Source organism: Neopelma chrysocephalum, unplaced genomic scaffold, assembly GCF_003984885.1.
Source record: "Neopelma chrysocephalum unplaced genomic scaffold, ASM398488v2 Primary Assembly neopelma1_22, whole genome shotgun sequence".
Classification (NCBI taxonomy): domain Eukaryota; kingdom Metazoa; phylum Chordata; class Aves; order Passeriformes; family Pipridae; genus Neopelma; species Neopelma chrysocephalum.
In genome coordinates, this window is record NW_020897689.1 from 12,010,377 (window position 1) to 12,031,238 (window position 20,862).

Sequence of the window (20,862 nt, forward strand, 5' to 3'; positions counted from 1 at the left end):
CAGAGAGGGTACAATTTTACTTGTTTTTCCTTTAGGTAGGCTGCAATTTACTCTTCCCACTGAAACAGAATGAGGTAGGTCTGAAAAAGTAGGGGAATTTCAGGAAGTATTCATATAGCAAACCACTGTTTACTGTAATAACACAGACCAAGCAGACTGTGATGAAAAAGTGTCTGGATTTTCCATGTAGTTCCTGAAAATCAAGGGAGTGTTTCTGTCTTCATCGTCACTTGCCTCTTCACTTTCCAAAAACAGTAGGAAAGACTTCTCCAGAGGTAGGTTTTTGGTCCTAGTGGCAGGTGAGAGATTATTAAGGGCAACTAGGAAATGTCACTTCCCTGCTGTGGTGTGATTCATCGTATGTGACTAACATATGACAAAGGAAGCTGTGATGAAGTTTGCAGCTTTCCAGCTGTAGTGGCACACACTGAGGTCTGTGGCTCTTCAGCTCAGTCATTGCTGGGGGAATTCTTGGGAACTTCCAAGAGCCCAAGCTAGACTATTTCCCTTTTACTGATGGAAACGCCACATTTGGCTTACCCAAATGTGCCAGACATGATTAACCCTCAGGATTCATAAAAGCACTTCTGGAAAACTGTTTTTTTCCAAAGGATTTCATATGTATAAAATTAGATGACCTTGCTTTTTTTCTTTCTTTCTTTTTAAATGACACAAGGAGACTGTGTCCATGAGACAGCTTAACCATCAAATTTTAGCTCAATATAGTGTTCAGATCTCACAGGTTGAACACGGCTGTGATATCAGTATGTGATTTTAGGAAGCATGGCACAATGTACAGAAGGGACAAAAACGTGTTTTCCTACTGCTGCTGGCAAAAGGAGTACTTATTTTGGTATTCTAACTGCTAGAGAGCATATGATCTCCAACTGTTTCTTCCAGAAGAATTAAAAATTGTCAAGTGGCATTCTGCCTTCTTCCTGCATTTTATCGAAACAGCTGGCTAAACTTCTGCTCTCCCTCACCCTTCTGCTGGAGCCTGGTTTTCAGTCACCAGCTTGCTTTTTTGCCTATCTACTTAAACACTGTTTACAAGTTATTAATCTAGGCAAAGTAAGACATTCTGCAAGGTTTTGCAATGAAGCACAAAAATTGTGTGGTGGATTTGTCAAAACACACTTGAACAAGGACTGAGATCTGACACTCCTGGTGTAAGTTGAAAGGTTTATCCATATTGACAGAAGTTATTAGATCCCTGTACAATTTCGCAAATACACAACATGAACAGTCTAATTTGTGAAAAGAAACCTTAAAAGAAGCTCAATTTTTTCTGAAGTATATATTTTATGATTAAATTGTTTGTTCCCATGTCAGAGAAATCTGTGTCTATCTGCATGTTTAAATCCTCAGTGTAATGCAGTTAGCTTTACATTGAGGACAGAAGGCAAAGGTTTAGATTGTACTACGCAACATCCCTGAGACTGCAGTGTCACAGGCCATACAGCAACGTGAAAAAAAATGATGTAGCATAGGCAATGTCTCACCTATGTAGAGCAAACAACACAGAGTTAAAGGTATCCCAGGGTAGGATTTATTTACCCATACAGACTGTCCAGCTAATGCACCAGATCCTAATTAGAGACATTGGCCAAAGTGCTCTGTCATCCCAGTATGAAAAATATGGGCTCACTGGTGGTCTCAACTGCCCTTCCCACTCACACAGCAGTGACAAAACCATCTTGCCCATCAGCATACCATTGCTTAAGGATGGTACATTAAAAAGGTATGACTAAAAACCTGATGTGGTTTTACATGCAGGTTTCTAAGCCTCTCTAACATGTTTTCTGAAGGGACTTGGGTTTCATTGGCTATAGCTATATTATAATGAGTCTGTGCTTAAGCCCAGAGCATGTGGACACAAGCCCAGGCTGTGGCATCGACATTCAGCAAGCTCCAGTGCTTGGGGAGAGAAAGCCTGATCCCTCCCACCTTCCCTCTTAGAGAAAAGCCACGTCCCTCCTGCCTGCAGCATGAAGTGGCTTTGTGCAGTTGTCCCAGTCACCAGCCTGTACACACAATGCCTTACAGCGACCGCACCTTGCCAAATTCAGTCAGCAAAGCTGGGCTGGAGTCATTGCAAGAGAGAATACCACATGTAGTGAGGACAGAAGGGGTGCAACAGGAAGCCCAGGGTGGCAACAAGGAGGTGGGAAGGGTGCTGTGCCCTTGGTGGGGCTCTGGCCGGTGCTCTGCTGAGCAATGCAGTTGCTGCCTCTGACTCTGGCAGGAATGTAACACCTCACACTAAGGTTACAATCACTTGATGCCAGCTGGACATGCAAGTTAGATCTTTAATATCAGGGAAAAAATGTCTTGTTTCCTCTTTTTAAATTGATAAATTTGGTGCTTTCTCCTGCTAAATAGCATACAATTATTTCAACTTCTACTTCAAAAGCATTTGAAAATATGAAAGTGCTACCTGTTTTATTTGATCAGTGGAGATGTACACTTAAAAGGAAGTCAAGCTGTTTTTTGTTTACTATGTCCAGTTTACTCATCTAGCAAGATGATGCATTTATCTGAAGAATGGTTTCTTTGGCCCTGTGTCATGGAATATATGGAAAGAAGAATATATCCACAGTTACTGCAATCTCAAATTACTGATTTGTTTTAATGAAATTAAACTCCTTACAAGATTGCCCCAGAACAATATAACGATTTGAAATGCAATGTGTGCACTGGGATCTTTACATTAGCAAATAAATCTGGGAAAATAAATGTATCCATTTGTCTGCCTTGCAGGGATATTCCTGAGGAGGCAGCTGCATGCTGTTTTGTTTCATTGTGTTGTTTTGGTTTTAACCAGCTTGGCTTTCTTTTCAGCCATGCTGCAGGACAGGAAGGCTCCATTTCAGTGGTAAAAATGTTTCATTTTAGCCAAAAAAATAAATATGTCAACTCCACCAGAGAAGTTGTAAGACTGCATAGTGCAGCTCTATTTACAGTAGGATGGACTACAGCAGCACATCACTGAGAGTCTTCACCACTTCCCCACTGAGTTCCAATCCTGAAAGCACCCTGTAAGACTCAGGTGGGTTTTATTGTGCTAGTCTTCCTGAAACCACTAAAACCCCATTTGCCAAGTTTAAATTTCATAGAAATAATAAACAAGAGCGACCAACGTGCATCATCACATGGATATAAAACCTTTAGAGATGGCTGAAATTAACCGCTCAAATAAATTCTACCGAAACTAAATATAAATGAGGAATTCAACACTTAAAATAAACAAATAAAAACATTGAGAAGTCCTAAGCAGATGATGAGAAACTTTCAGCACATAAATTATGTATCCCATTTAAGGACCAAGCTACAGATTTTAATGGGGAACAAGAAGAAAAATATCAGAAATATCTTAGATGAAGTAGAAATGTAAATTCTTTCCTAAATTGAGATCATGCCTCTGAAATTCAACAAATTTAGGGGTTAGCCTCAAGAATCCCTCCTTTAGGAAAAGTTTCACTGACCAATCACATGCGATGAAGAAAACAAGAACTGTAGGCAGCTGAGAATGTTGTATCTGACTTTAGATATCAGCTAATGTGACTGAAAAAAATTGGTTCCCAAAAAGGAGGCTAATAAATCCTATTTTCAAGTAATTGTTTGACTAACTCCACAGGAGGGCAAACCTTGGGAATGCGATCACACAGCTGCAAACACACTTATAACTGCTACACATCTCATCTCTTGACTTTGCCAAGTAATATACCTTTCTCTCCTGTATCAATCTTCAGAAATGGGGAAAAGAAATAAAACAACCGATAAACAAATTCTTATTTTTCACTTGGAAATTGGAGACTGCCTTCATTCTTTACTTCCATTACTTCACATGCAGATGCACCTACATAAAAACTGTTACATTTTCTTTAAAAGATATCTAGGCTAGCAGGTGCTTCATCTAATTTTTATTTCAAATTTTAAGATGTTTTGAAGAAAGAGATACTCAACACCTTCTAAAATCACTGTCTCAGCTCCCCAGATGGTGAAAAGAAAGGTATTTCTAGATAGCTAGCTTAGATATAGGATCTAACTTTTGGACGCTTAGGTTAAATAAGATAAATCCCATCCCCAGCAAAGCTCTGCTGCCAATTGCAGATAAATAAATGCTCTGTCTAAAATCTCCAGTGTGAAGATAAACTGGTGTTTGGAATATATTGGCATCTTTGCTGGTTTTTCTGATCACAAAAATAATAATTGTACCTGTCAACCTGGGATATATATATTTTTTCCCACTCTGTGTCTAACTGCCATTACTGCTAGTAGGAGATGTATGTGGGTATTGAGAGCAGAATATACACTAGTTTCAAGTACTTGAATTATTTTTACTTAGCATGGAAATATGATTAGTTGTAATGAGAATTCAGGATTCAATGAAGGTGAGGTAGCTTAATGGTGAGAATTTAGTGCACTTTTACAATCTGATTAACTTAAAATGTCTCAACTTATAGCTTTTCCAAGCAGACATAATGGACCTTATTCAATAAGTTTGCTTAATCAGGTGTTACTTGCAGGGAAATATTACCATTCTTCTAAAAATAAAAGATTGTGTTTCCATGTGTTACTACTGGGCTTTTTCCTTTTCTTCCTGTGGAGGGAATTTCTGATATAGCCCTGAAATTATTTTATCAATGTCTTTATTTCAGTGAAATCAAAACAGCCTGTAGAACTAGTTCCCCTATGTTCAGGTTTTCATATATATATATATATTAGGATAGTAGTAACTTGAAGATATATTAGCTTCAATAAACACTCTTTGGCAGAAATATCATAATTAACAAGCCATGGCTTTGCAGGAACCAGGGAAGCCATAGTCTTCAAGGCTGAGGCACTGAAGAATGGGCCTCCTAAACCTGGCTTTGTCACTAACTCATCACGTTGTTTCAAGCAGCTTGTCACTCCTCTGCCTCAGGGTCTTTATCTTTAAAACTGAGGCAGCAATACCCATATTGCAGGACAAACCATGACTGTGGCCATGACTGTCTGCTTGAACAAGCTGTATGAAAAAGCTTAGCTGGTATTGGCACTACAATGCATTGTCTGTGCCTTTTTCCACATGAAGAGCACAGTCTCTTTGTTTTGGGTGCAGAAATGAGAATAAGTTTGTGAAAATGGCCTTGGTATGTCTGCTTAAGGGCACAGACTGGGCCCACTTTGCTCCTTGCAGAGTGCTGCACTGAGCATAAGGCACAGGCAGAGTTGAGAACACTTCATTTTGTGATCCCAATATTTTAAAGCTTTTCTCAGGTGCAGTTTTATGCTCATGATGGGATTAAGGAGTCTCAACTAAGAAACGTAGTCTCCAGGAAGAACACTTGTAATTTTGCGGTTTTGGGTTTTTTTTTTCATTTTACACATATTGTGTTTATGTATATGCAAACATATTTGAAACACCTAATAAAGAAAGCCTCATTCCTCCTTTCCATGTTTAAATGTCAAGACAAACTCAATACTTACCATATTACCAAAGCAGGAGGGTATGAGGAACCAGAAGAGTGTCTTACACTTGTGATGCCTTGTGGTGTGCTGTGTTGAGCTGTATACTTATCTGTGTTAACTCAAGCTTCCTAAACACTAATTTTCCAGTCTAAGCCAGCTGAACCCAAACACAGCACTTCCTCTTATCTGAAAAGTAGTGTTTAGGAAGGTGTCGTGTTCTGTCCTTTGGAAGCATTTATTTTTTTCCACTGAGTATATAGGGGCCTAAATGACCATTTTAGTCTAAAATTATGGAAGAAGTTACAGTAGCATTGAGCAAAATGATACCAGCCTTCAGGTTGCTTGAAAACATTAAAAATGTAAAAAAGTACTGTACATATACAGAATGGGTTTAAATATATTCATAATTCACTTTCATCCCCATAAAGAACAAAGTTGCTAATGTTATAGAATGGCTATGGATAATTTTGAATGCCTTTTTTTGATAGAAAACACAGGCATTGCTGGGGAAGGCATGAAAAATATATAGATTTCTGACTGAAGGTTTATCACATGAGAAACCACTATCATTGAACAGACTGGTACCCTATGCAGAAATACTAGGCCAAACAAATGACTAACATGTTAGGAATGACAAAAATCTGTCATCTCACTCTATCAGCATCTCACCATGTTCTTTTTGTGCTGCCATTTAGTATCAAACACAAAGCCTATGGTATGCAGAAGACTAAAACAAACAAACAAACAAAAACCAAAACCAAACAATCAAAAACATTTTTGAAAGAATAAAATTATTCAGGACAGGGTAAAATTGTAGTGAAATTTCTTCTCATTTTTCAAGCTGTGCTAGAGGTACTTAAAAAAATAAAAAATAACTGAAAAAAAATTGAAATGTTGTAAATCCTCTCCTTCTACATTAACAGTACAAAATATTGAATACTGTAATCCATATTCCAAGATTCAAACTGATTAAAGTTTTGTTTGGGTAAGTAGGAAAGATCACATCTTGACATCACTTGCCAAGTGGTACTTCTTACTGATGAATACAGGAGATCAGTTGTGCCATTTCAATCTGTCAATTCCTAGACTATATATCAGAAAGAAAAACTAATCTGAGACTGAAATGATAAAACCATTGAAATCCAACATAGAATGAAGAACTTAAAAAAAACCTAAGAAGCAAGTATTGTGGTTAGTGCTCTAACTGCAGCAAGAAACTGCCAAATGGCAACGTGACAGAAGTAGTTTAGAGATGATTCTATGGCTCCTGGTGCTTGAAAAAGTTTAGGGTTATTTTGGATTTTGATCCAGAAGGTCATTCCTTATTCATAACTAGAGAAGTCATTGGAGCTGTTCTGCCCTCACTGATGATGCCACTGGAAAAAAAGCATCACCCCCAGCTTTTGATTTCCTTCACTTGATAATATGAGTTTTCCTTTGTCTCATGTACATACACTGAGAATTCACTTTTATTGCTGCAAATGGTTGTCACAGAAAATGACATTTTGTCGAGCAGGCATTTTGGGTGATATTCAGGGTACTGTTATGATATTGCTGTCTATTTTGGAGTCTGACATAGCCTGTGAAACTCCACACACGTTCAGAGAAAGTCACCTTCCTATTGTCCCTGTACCATACACACATATAGACATGTATATGTTTTTGAAAACTAGAGCTTTTAGTGATTGGCTTAGCTAGCACCATCCTTAACAAGCTTGTTTTAGTCTATTACTTCAAATTAATTTTTTAAGACTAAAGCATTAGAGAGGATGTCTGCTGGGGCTGCAGTTGGAAAGACAAGTCTGAGGGCTAGTTTATGAAATAAAAACAGCACATAAGGGAAGAAAATTGCCTAAAGGAAACATACTTCTGTTTGAATAGCAGGCGAGAGGTGGGAGGAAACCTTGTTAAAAAAACAAAAACAAGAACAAAAACAAAAACAGGGAAAAATGTCCAGATCCTCTTTAATATCCCAAACTGAAACTGAGTTTTTTCCAGTTTTAATGTATCCTACACATTTTTCTTATCACAGTGGTTGACTTTTGAGAATTGCTGGTAAAAAAAACCCTTAAAAATTGCCAGTGCTTTAGGGTTTGTGTCCTGCCCACTGATACTTGGGAGGTGGGGTGCAGAGCATGCTGTTGTTGTCTCTTTTGTAGTTGCCTCTTTTGTAGCTGCGCCCCTCCATTTGATGCATCTCATATGACACACGGTAGGGAAATGTCATTTTGAGTACAGCTTGGTGCACCCATTACACTTAGCAAGTCAAATTCCAGGTTCCCAGAACATTCCCCAAAGTGGAGTTTTATTTGTAAGATAGAAAAGAATAAGAAAGCAGACGTGACAATCAGAAGATTGTCATCAATACCAGACTGTATGTGCTGGTTCCTTTTCCCTTATCTTTACCTTTCCCTTTTCTTTTATTCTTTTCTTTCTGATTTTTGGACTTTGAAAGCTTTTAGTTAATATCTAAAAGTAAATTATTATTTCTTAAAGAAAACTGATATTCTTCTGTGATTCCAAGATCTGGAGGTTAAAGGAAACACTGTTCAATACCATGAGGTTCGTGCTATCACTGAGAAACAGGAAAGCTGAGTCTTAAAGTGTGTCCAGAGCCTGTAGCTCTGACTATACTCAAACCCTGACTCCCTTTGGAGAGATCCCTCATATTAGTCAGGTGCAAACAGAGCAGGTAGTATGGGACATTCGTGAACAACGTTTTTCTAATAGAAATATTCATCTAGATGAAAGGAGAAATAGGAATGGCTACACTGATGTGATTTGTGTGTACAGACCTCCAAAATTGTGTCTGTGTGACACAGGCTACTGTGAGTTGTGATTTTTGGATTTACACATACCTAAAATATTGTCAATGTAACCTCAGTCTGGAAAATGTGTCCATTTTTTTTTTCTCTGTTGGGCTCATTGCCTGTAGTTATCCAGGATTTGTTTAGAACTGCAATCTCCAACTTTCAAATTTACCCCTGCATCCTCATGCTAAACTTGTTATTTAGCTAATACATATCATGCATATAATTCTTACCAGGTCAAATCCACTAATTAACACTGAACAATCGTTAATATGCTCCTCCTGGGTAATTCTACCAGAGCAAATGTCAAAAATTAGATAAGGACACCATCAAAATGACCAGAAACTGGTAAGATTACTATTTTAAACTGACAAAGAAACTCTCCTAGAAAAACAAAACCTGTGAAGCTGCATCCATGCTGCATCATGTAATCCTTTGTGGAAGAACTGGACAATCAGAGGAATTCCATACCTCAGCTCAGAGTAGGTTTGTGCATATGCACATGTACGTAGAGTTACTTTAAATGTATACTACTCTCTCTCCCAAATGTAAATTGGAAATCAGTTGAAGAGTTTGTTGTCAATTGAGTGATACTCACATTTAACTCCTTCTCTACAAAGTGACTGTGTTCAAAGTGGGACAGAAACATTTTTTTCCTGAAGTGATTAAAGAAAAAAATTGCTGAAAATTATGGCTATATTAATTTTTAAATTATGCTTAACAAAATAATTCCTGCTAAACTTCCTCTTTCCCACCCTCACCCCCCTCAAAGAAAAAGTGCATTTGAGGATACAAAATGTCATTGAAACCCCGAGAACAAAAATATTTCAAACTGCTCTGTTGCTAGCATAGTATGGCTATAGCAAAACGCATAGTAGTGAGTTGGAATCATATCATCCTGAGCATCTGCACTACTCCTCCTTGGAGAGTGCATACTAATCATCTCTCTTCATGGTCAGTAACCACATAAGGACAACACCAGACGATGCCAGTGGTTTTGGTCCTGTAGCATTTATATGCTTTCCTGCAAAGATAGTCATGCCAGATAATATTCGTCAACCTTGTCTTTGGTCTTCTCTCTTGATTGAGGCAGATGTTTATTTTCCATCTGCACTATATGTCAGTGCAACTGCAGCCTTCATCTGGCAAAGGGTGCCTGTAATATTATGAGGCCATCACATAAGCTGCTGGAAAGATTACTCTTGTGAATAAAATCAGTTTATAGCTAAAAACATTTATTCTTCATTTTGATAAGCCCTTAACAAATGAAAATTTGCTTCCTTACACTTTTGCCAAGCATAGGACCATGTTTATTTCTAGCTATATGGGTCACGAAGGATTCCCAGCTGTTAGACGGAGTCAGTTGTGCATTGCTGCACTCAACAACATCTGTTTCACAAAAACAGTATCCAGCTTTTAGCGCTCAAATGGAGGTTATACCATATGCCAGCAGACCACTTAGTTTTTACCTTGGGAACCAACTTTACACTAGTCAAGGTAACAGAGGAAGTACTGAGTATTTAAATGCTACCAGGCTTCAGTCATATCTTCATGTGCTCTTGTCATTTCCAACTATATATAGTAAAATTAGTTCCAAGCATATACCGCAAGCTGTTCCTCTGTTTAATTATTAACTGGAAGAAAGTTTGTTTGCAAAACAGTTAAAATGTTTTTTGTGATAGACTCTGATGTTGAAAGTGGTGCCATAAGATGCTTCTGCAAATACAGAACCTTGTTAAAATGTCAAATAATATCAGCTATCAACAAAGGCAGATCAGGCTGAATACCCTTTAACTACTGAGCAGGATGTTAAAAAGCCATACTACCGTGGAACTCTTCAGAGCCTCACAAACCATTCAAAATGTCTGGCGGTGTTACACTACCAGGATGTTTTTGATTATGATTTATGTTGTGCTACCAACTGTCTGCTTTCCCCTCATTTTGTTTTAATCACTTAATGACTCTCTAGAAATAAAGTTTTAAAAATACGTATTTTTGACAGCAACAGATAAATTAGTTTGAGAGAAATGACTCTGGTGGGTGAATCATTCTCTAAGGAGAATACCAAATAAATTTATGCCCTTAATGGCTGCAGAAGGACAGTTGTTGCTGGTAAACATTGCCTAGTATTGTATTGCATTTAGTGATACAGTAAAGCAGATTCGTTTGTCAATCATGCAAATGCTGATGATGATGTTTTCTTGCAAAATTCCTTAACGCCCAGTAAGATATTTTCAGTAGCACATGGATTAAATTTGGTGTGTACTCCAGAATAGCTACAAGACTCCCATTATACTTGATTCTACCAATTGTATCACTGAAAATGTAGATTAGGTCCATGAAGTGAATGAGATAGATTCTGTTAACACAGACAGATTTTCCCTGTGTGTGATTCAATTGGCTGCAATGAAATTATGCTTCATTTTAATGACGCAAAAAGCCAGTCATGATGCTACAGACCAGTTTGCTCCAAGTCCTGTCCTTAGTTTGTAAAACTGAACAATAAGATGATTCAAGTTGCATAGAGAAACTGCTTTTATTTATTTCCCTGACATTGCACAATCAAGTGAGTAACAGATACATATAATCAAATAGATTCTATCCTGACAACTTCCAGGAGAGCAGTAATAAATTCACTTGGTCCTTTTTAACTCTTCTGTAAACATCACATGTATGTAGCACAAGTTGTATGTGGTTTAGGCTTGTTTCTTTACTTGTCTTCTGAGCTGCACTATGGACATTCCTCAAGCTCTTCTTGTTCTTTTCTACTGTTCATGCTTTTCTTTTGAATGAAATGATGTGGTGTTCACATGCTGATATGGAGTTTACATCCTGATATAGAGCAAGGTATAGCCTTGCAAACACCTCCAATAACAGATGCTCTAAGTTCCATACTACAGACAATGCCAGAGTCTGACAAAGCCATGCTTTTGGGAAATGTGTCAATAAATCTACAAAGCACAAACCAAAACTCTAAGTATGCCAAGTCATAAATTATACTAAGAATTCAGGGGGCTTGTTTCCACAAGGGACACCAACAAAAACAAAAATTCCAGGGCAGATCAGAACATCAGAGGCTGCAAATTTGTGAATAAGATGATGTGACCTCATGGTTTAATTTATGTACCCTTTTGCAGAAAACATGTTTTGAAGCTTCAGAGAAATATGTTTGGAAGAAAAATATGATTGCCTAGTTTTTAAAATTCAGGTTGGTTACTTGATAAATAGAAAATCATCCCAGATAGCTAAGGCCAAGCTGCTTTAGCAAAACTGAAGTCAGAGGAGTGACATCCATTTATACTGCATCAGGACTTGGCTTTTGTTGTTTTTTTATTTTGCTCACTGAGGTCAGGTACAGAACTAAGCAACTCCTGCAACACCACTTACTTAAATCATGGGTGGCAAATTGAGTTTTCAAATCCGTTTTCTGTTTCCAAACCTTTAAGAAATCATCCAGCTAAGAATAATCGACTCAAAGGACAGTATGAAAACTTCATGCATTATAAAACCCAACAAATTCCTGAAATTTTCAGTTCTATCCATTTATGATGGGAAAAAAAGTCCTCTTTCCTTATATTTTGAATATTCTTTTTCCTACCTTCATCAACATTAAGTTCTTTGGGACACTGATGCCTTTCTGTAACTCTATATCATGACCGTGTTTGGCTAATTCTGTATTAGGAGGAGTAACAGTTTAGTTTGTTCTTTCCTCAAGGGCTAAAATTACTGAGACTTTGGGTTTACCATTTTTGTCACCAGCTATTTTCTGAATATTCACACCCTCCACAAATTAAAACAGGATTTTTATTTTAAAATTAAGTGACCTTTGCAGAAATTAATGGTACACTATCACTTTACAGATTTCATCCTAGACTGTACCTCATTTTTCAAGGAAGATGGGAAATGTTTTGTTTTTCAGTCTTCAGAAATTTATAAGCTGCTGGGATATCTTCCCTGCCATTCATTATTGTTTGGCATCTAGCTCAGTTTTGAAGTATTGGCCCTTGCTCCACTTGGAAAACATGAGGATTCATGGAGATGAAAATAATACTGGGTTGTCTAGTGTGCTGTGAATATCGCTTTTCCAAATGAAACAACAGCAAAAATTATTCACTTCTCAATCCACAGCCTTATCACAGATTTTTTTGCAATATTTCTGACCAATCATGCTGAACTTACAACAATAACTCTGAACAGACAGTATACAGAGGTGCTCCTGCCCCAATAGAAATAGGAAAGCTGTTAAGTTCATTAGACTCATTCTGGATTTTGAAACTTTGCCCTTTCCTCCTACTGAATCATTGCCAGGAACAACCCTTCATGTCCCTTTTCAGACCTTTCATTTCTACAATGCATCTGTACAGCCTTGCTCCACACAAGAAGAATTGCATGGGTACTTTGAAAGCCCATCTTTGGTCTGGGGTGTCTGTGCTGCTGCTGCTGCAAAGCCACAATGTCTTCAAAGCTATCAGCTAAAAAGAGACACTCTTCATTTTTCATCAGCTGGCAAAATGTCCGTGTTGATTCTGTGAGTCTCACCAAACACGTAGACTGTCATTTCTCAGAGTTCAGCCTACTTCCCACAGTCTCAGCAGGTTGGCAGGAGGGCAGCAGGTGTGTGTCCTTTCCAGGGCAGAGGGGTCAGACAAATACTTGCTCAAGCTTTTGGTGGTTGCACTGTCCCATTCTACACTCTTTATACATTTCACCTACAAAATCAATGATGACTGGCACCATCTGCTTCTGACTCCCCATTAACTGTTTGCCATCTAGTCTTTATACTATAATTTTGTACTTCTGCTTCATATCCCTTTCCCCCCTCCCCAATCTAAAACTCTCTACTGGTTTTTTTTTAAGCTTTCCCTAAGCCTACAAGTTTGGTGAGCTATTCTGAACAAAATGTATTAAAAAACAAGCTGGTTTTCCAGGTGGGTTTTCCCAAGCTCTCACAGCTCCCATTCAAGTAAAGCTTTTACAGTTACATCTGTGCAAACAGTGAAAACAAACACAGTGTAATGGCACAGAGCTGAAGGAAGTTAAGTGCACGTCTCCACCTGCCAAGGCCCAGATGTGGGAAATAACATGGCACAAAGACCCCAAATATTGGGACACAGAAAAATTATTGCTACAGAAGGGTTTGGTACTATGTTAGTTTAATTTCTTGAGGCATAATCTTTTCTGCAACCATTGTTTTCCCATCCCTGCTGCAAGCAATTTTAGCACCAAGTATGAGGTAAGATTTATAATGTCTCTAAAAGCAGAAATGAGCAAAATGTTTGTCTGAAAAGAAGAATGTCCATCATTAAGAGAGATCATAAAGAGGGATGTTTATGTCTATTACCAGAGATAGGCAAGACATAACTTACAGCAGAACTTACTGCTTTAGAGAGTTTGGATGTTTATTAAGAGAGTCAAAGAAAAGTCTGCTTTCTAAAATTTTTGAGATTTTCTAACCTCCCTCCAGCTCCCCAAAAAGAGACCAGTAACACTCACATTGAATCTCTTTCTCTTCATAAATCATTTTATTAATTCTCACCAAGTGATACTACGTGGCATATAGAGGCAGTGTTGTTTCTTAAAGATGTTTCTCAAACAGAGAAATCTCCTCTTAACTCTAGACACTTGTATCTGCTAAACAGGCACAAACTGACATTGTAACTAGAGATGGTGAAAGTCTGGAAAGCTCCTGAGGTGTACTGGACTCTGAACATCTTCTCATACTGGGTCAGGCCACGGATCTATTCTATCCAGTACATGATCCTTAATAATAAATATGACAACCTTAGAGCATGCACAGCACAATACTCCCTCAAATACACTCCTATTTTGTGCATTCTTACATAGTTTATGGGCTGGACAAGCCAGTCACATCTTTCCATTTAAACAGCCCTGTTTTTACACCCATGCACACAGTCTATGATATCCTTTAGATATGAGCTCTATGATTTAATTGCCATGTGAAAAAATCATGTTTTTTTGTTTCATTGCTTGATTATGTACTTGTTTTTATATTCGAGAAACAATTACTAATTGTTCCCAGTTCTCCATCTCCATGATACTTGGAACTTTACAGACTTGCCATCAAATTTTCCTTTTCCAAATTGAGGGGAGTTGAGTCTATTTAATCCCTGTTCATTAAGAAAGCCTTTCCCTATTCTTCTGACCACCATTTCCACACTCTTCTTCTGCAGTATCCTTTCTGATATGGAGGGGACCAGAACCAAACACTCATGGGACACACAGGGATTCCCAAGGGCATAATGATCTTTCTGGTTTGTTTTTTATTTCTTTCCCAATAATTTCTAACAATCTATTTGGGATTTTTTCATTGCCTCTGACTTTTAAGCTTACATTTTCATACCCACAAGTGAAGATCTCTTCTCTGGCTAATAATAGCTGCATTAGAGTGTCTCACTGTGTATGCATAGTTTACAATCATTTTTCCCTATTTGCATTATTTGATACTTTTGGATATTGAATTTCCTATATTATTCTTAGTCATTCAGTACTGCAAGATCCTTCTGTAACCCTTTGTAGACATTTACTACTATGAACGGTTCTGAATAATTTGCAACTTTGCCACCTCTCTTTCCAGATTATTTATAATTCAGACAAAGAGGCTCAAGCCCACATCCCTACAAGACTCTCATGGCATTGTCCCCTCATTGTGATACCCAATCACTTCTTTCTACAACTTGTTTCCCATATAGAAAAGTTTCTGTACAGGAACCTGTGTGTCCTCCTCTAGAGCAACTATCAACACAGAGAATTCACCCAGATTTTCTCTTATGTCATTATGATCCTTGACTGCTCTATTCACTTTTGAGTAATTTCTTAGCCCTCAAAATTTGCTTCACACAAGTTCTTCTCTGTTTGGAAAAACATTCTTGTTATTGTTTTTACACTTTTATCAAATTATTTATTAATATTTCATTTTGTTATCTTTATCAGCATTTACATTTACAGTGCTAGAAGTTATGCTTTCATTTTTTTCCCCTTTTTTGACCAGAAAAGCATTTTCTGCAACCCAAAAAAGGCCCACTATTCCTAATTGCCTTTCTTATTCTGTTAAGTCTTCTCTCCCGATTCTTTTCCAGACCTTCAGGACAACTTATGTCTTGATGCACATAGTTCTGTTTCTAAGTTAACAATTATAATTACATAAACAATAACTCAGAAAGTCAGGGATTCTGTAGAGTGAAAGTAATTGGCTTGTAAACTTACAAAATTACAACTGTAAGTAATACAAGAAAGAATATAGATGGTACCGTAATGAGCAAATCTTTTTAAATGCTACCAACATCTGGATTAATGGAAAAGGGCAAATGAAAATATAAAAATGCCTTGTATTTACCTTCTGACAACACAGGCAGTTCACATCTGCCAAATTAGGATTGGTAATGAGGTCATGTACCCTTGTATTTCTGTAGGGAAAATTCTGTTTGTTTGATTTTACCCTAACTATTTGTTATATTTTAAGAATTATCAAGAAGAAATAGTCTGTTGGTCTAGTAAAAGTGAAATCCAGCGTTTAATAGTAATTACATAAAATCCTAGATTCATCCTTCTTTTGTCAGCTTATGGTAGATGGAAGAATTGGACAAGAAGGGTGTTTAGATTTCAAGTGTAAGGATTTGTTTTCTGTCATGTTACTTCAGTCTTGGGATATTTTTAAGAAGGGATATTTATCAAGTCGTAATGTAGGTTTCAATCATCTCTGTCAGTAGAGGACAGTGGAAATTGATGAAATATAAACAGCAAATGTGGGGGGGAAATACAGCTAATGCCTTCACATAGATATTTCTGTGTCCAAGTTACTTGACCCTTTAATTTGCCCCAACAGCTGACTCACTATAGTATTTTTCTGTATTTGTTCTTAACCACATCTGTGAACCTTTTGTTCTTTTCATGTGACTAAAGTTTCATATATATGATCAAATAGTGTTGTAATTTATGAGTAAGAGATTAATAACTTACATAGACAGAATCATATTCCACAAATAACAAACTGATACAAGAAAGGGTAAATAAAAGGTATTATTTAATAAGGTACCACTAAACATACATTAAAATATGGCCTTTTATTAGTGAGTACTGGGCAACCAGGCAAGTGTTCTCCATTTAGCTCAGAAGTTATCCATCTCTGTTTGAAAAAGCAGAATGTTTTAGAGAAAAGATTTCTATACCTAAAACCTTGTAGCTTTCTCAATGACTTGTCTCAATGACAAGATCAGCTGTTCTGATGGGAGTTATTACTGCTACTTATGAACCCTGACTTGTGCATGTCCTTAAACCTCTGTGGATAGTGAACAGCAGTAATTCTATCACTTGTTTTGCTGATAATTTTGAAGGTTGTTGATCCTCTCACTGCCAAAAGACTCAGGTAGTTTATGTGTCAACACTTTCTATGGAAAATTTGAGACTGACTCTTTCCTTCAGTCCTCATATTATTGTTGCCAGCTAAATGGACCTATAAAGACCCTATTTAGTTGGTGAAAACTTTCTGTTTGGGTTTTGTTGCCTATTGTTCTCCTTAATCCAGTTTCCCTGAACATTAAAGTATAAAAAATTTGGTCCTTGTTCTAACTTTCTTAGCATAGGTATAAGGAGTGTATGATCTCAAAAGATTTGGACGTCTGTAGTAATTAATGGCTATATCTGAGATTGCTTTCCTTGGCTTCTTCAGTGGTCAAGAGAAAAGGAAAATGTATCTGAGCTGTCTTAGATGTCTGCTTTATGATGGGATGGGTCACACCTTGGAAAAGTATGTCCCTCTGCTGCTAACACAGGGGTCACAGCAAGTAATTCATATGTCGAGTCTCCTCTGTAGTCGACCTATGTGGTCGAATGAATCCCACACAGAGTGTGCTATCACTTTTTTCAGACTTGTAAAATTTCAATCGTAAAATTTCAGAGTTCTAAAATTTCAAGCCAACTGAATCTGAGCTGCATCAAAAGGAGTGTGGCCAGCAGGTTTAAGAAGGTGATTCTACCCCTCTACTCTTCTCTTGCAAGACCCCCTGGAGCACTGCATACAGTTCTGGTGTCCCCAACATAAGAGGGACATGGAACTGTTGGAGCAAGTCCAGAGGAGGGCCATGAAGTTGATAAGAGGACTGGAGCACCTCCCCTACAAAGATAGGCTGAGAAAGTTGGGGCTGTTCAGCCTGGAGAAGAGAAGATTGTGTGGAGACCTCATAGCAACTTTCCAGGATCTGAAGGGGGCCTAATGGGAAGCCATAGAGGGGCTCTTTATCAGGAACTGTAGTGATAGGACAATGAGTAGCAGGTACAAATTGAAAGAGGGGAAATTTAGGTTAGATATTAGGAAGAAATTTTTTACTGTGAGGGTGGTTAGACACTGGAACAGGTTGCCACAGGTTGTGGATGTCCCATGAGCAGTGCTCAAGACCAGGTTGGATAAGGCCTTGAGCAACCTGGTCTAGTGGGAAGTGTCCCTGTCCACAGTAGAGGGAGTTGGGACTTGATGATGTCTAAGGTCCATTCCAACCACTTAACATTCTGTGTTTCTATGATTCTGTGATTAACAAAAACAGTTGAAGGAGAACATACAGTATTTGAAAATCTGTTCTTTTACCTCCAGCTCACTGATTTGAATGCAGACTGAGAGTGCTCACAGTCTAACAGCTGTTCAGTGACCTATGTGATATGCTTTGAGTGTTCAGATTTAGGCTTTGCAAAGTCCTAAAAATAACCTTCTTTTTGCCATCCACCTGCTCCATTGCCAGTGCCTGCATGCTTGGGGTGTTTGTTCAGGCATGTTAAACATGCTTTTTTGTACCTCCTTGAAAACAAGCTCTTTAGGTAATTATTATGTCAAATGCAACAATAAGGGGAAGAATACAGATTTATCTGATCATGACAGCAAACTCTATTGTCTAGAGCTATTACTAACCAGCAAAGTAACAGTCAGGATAGCAGGAGACAGGGACTTCCTAAATACAGAATTGCACTGAAGTTCTCTACTGTGTTGATATAATTTTTCAATGCCAGCTAAGACCTTTGTCCTAATTTTGAAAATAATTCATGGTTTAACCCCAAGTTGCATCAAATTTGCATCTATGAATCCTGCTGACAGCTAAACTCTTTGGAGACTACACTGACCAGAAAGCTAAGAGTGAAGCTGGGGACGCAGTGTTCTCTGTTCAGGGCATCTGGCTAAGGAACAGCATTCCAGAGGAAAACAGCATTAGGAAATGTTGACAAATCCATGTGAAAGCCCTTCAGCCCTAGAAGTAACAGTGCACAACTTGAATGCCTTTCACTCTCTCCATCTCAAATTCTTATCTGAGAAAGCCATATCCCAACAGAGTTTTGGCCTTAAGTGTATTGGAAATTTCCTGTGCACTTTGCTACTACAAATGCCTTCATATAGTACCATGACTTCTGGCAGCAATATAAAACTCTGAGGCATACAGAAGAATTAGTGTTGTGCTACCCAGGACATTGAGAGGGCAGGTGGTACAATTGTACCAGGACCTGTAGGTTGATGCAGAGGTGAGCAAAGACGAAGGCAAGTGCCAGTCAAGTTGGTCAGGTATTTTTTTTCCTCATGCCAAGGCACATGCCAGCTCCTGGTGCTTGAGGTTATCTGGGGAAGACAGTAGTCTTGTTGCCTATTGAAGAGGTTTACATTATCCTCTGTTCAATTTCCAGGGGATGTTACTATGTGCCTGGCAGAACTAGGAGCCAGTAAAAGGATTAAAAATGCAACTTTCCTTAAAACATTCATGCAAAATCTGTATCTACCTAGTTGAATGCCTAAATCATTTAGCCTTTCTGAGGATTATATAACTATACATTTTCCATATACAACAATATTTCAAGGAGATTTCCTGAAAAGGCTGAATATCCAGGGCCCACCACACAGAAGCATTAATTATATTAATAGTATCTGTTTGTATAACTGGGAAGCAAAGCTGTGGAGTGTTATTCAATCAAGTCATACTAGACAAGTTAGAAAATGCTCACAGTATCATTTTGAAATGCTTTGATTATGGAAGTGTTCGTAATTTAATGATGTTGCCACTAAATCCCTGGTACATGTTCATACCACGCTCATACAGATGCCCTGGGGACCCCATGGGGCTCAAGAGTTGTATTTGTAGGCAGTGAGACTTCACAGGTACTCAGAATTAGATTGGTTTTATTGTCTCAAGACAAATTATTACTAAAGCAACTGATTACTAAAGAGAAGAAAAAAGTCTCTTCCCATTGTTGGTGTTGCCCCATTCACCAAAGGTTCCCAGCCCTTCATTAGCGCAGAGGCACACAAGCAGTGGTTCTAAAGTTTTTAACAGCTGCAGGGGTAGATCTCACAGAGCAAAAGTAGGAAGGAAGAGATGGCTGGTGAAAGAAACTCCAGAAATCTATGCAATAAAAATGTTTCCAACCATAACCTTAAAATAATAACTATGCTGTTCATCAGGCATTACAGCCAATAGCTCATGCTCTGTCCCATTGCATCATACACTTGCATCCCACTGGTAATGGCTTGTTCTTTGAATTGCAATTAACCTATTTAAGACCAATTAAGAAACAGATCTTGAATAGGCCTGCAGTATTACAGCTCAGTACTCACAGAAGATGACAATGATGTTTTAATTAAATATGGGAGCAAAAGGTCTCAAACTGAAGCTTACAGCTAACTAAGCAGCAGTCATTTGGTTACTGAACAGGCAAGGAGCTTTATGATCTCCTTCCACATGGTTCAGCCTCCATAGCTCTCAAGTTTGCTTAAGGCTAAATAGCTTTCCTAATCTATTATTGCACAGAAGAAGTCCCTCCCGCCCCCATTTTCCAGATCGCAGTTTGGTATGTTTTAACAGACTATGATAATCCCTTGGTTTTTGCAGGGCAAGAATATAGTGATTTCATTTAGGCAAATTAACTCTGTTAGTTACATGAAAGATTGAACACTGTTATCTTATGCCGGTATGTGGAAAGTCTCATAAGTGCAAAATACACATCGAGGGCCAATTTCACATGAAAAACTCCTGATAGTATAAGAGCTGGTTAATATTTCTGAATTATTAAGTCTGACAGCATAATCATGCTTTTTTGTGTTTAGGCTGTTGATACCAGATGTTTAATGCACAATAAAATGTGATAGTGTAATAGGAGGCATTTTAAGGAAATGCAATTTTGGAAAACGAAGAAACTAGTTGGGGTAATTTAAAGCATAAAAACAGATGCTGGAATTTGGAGCTGCTTTAGTTTCAAATAAAGTGGAAGCCTTCCCTCAGAAACCTATAGATATTCCCAATCATTTACTTTTCTCTCCTGGTATTGTGGCCAGTTTAGGCCAGAAAGTCAGGTCGAAGTGTTGAAGTGTTGATTCTCACTATTATGTGGTGTTCAACACTGTCCTCGGCTGTGGTCACCACAAACATGAAAGAGGTATTGCTCCCAATGTGTCAGAGGTGATTGCTCTGCGTCTGCTGTTATTTAGCACATGAGGACCACAGAGCCAAACAAAAAGCTTGACTGCAATGTTCTTCCCAGTTTAGTATTGGATTCTAAGAAAGTCTTGCAGGTGTTTTCAGGGACACTTGATTTTAATTTGGATGTGTTATTA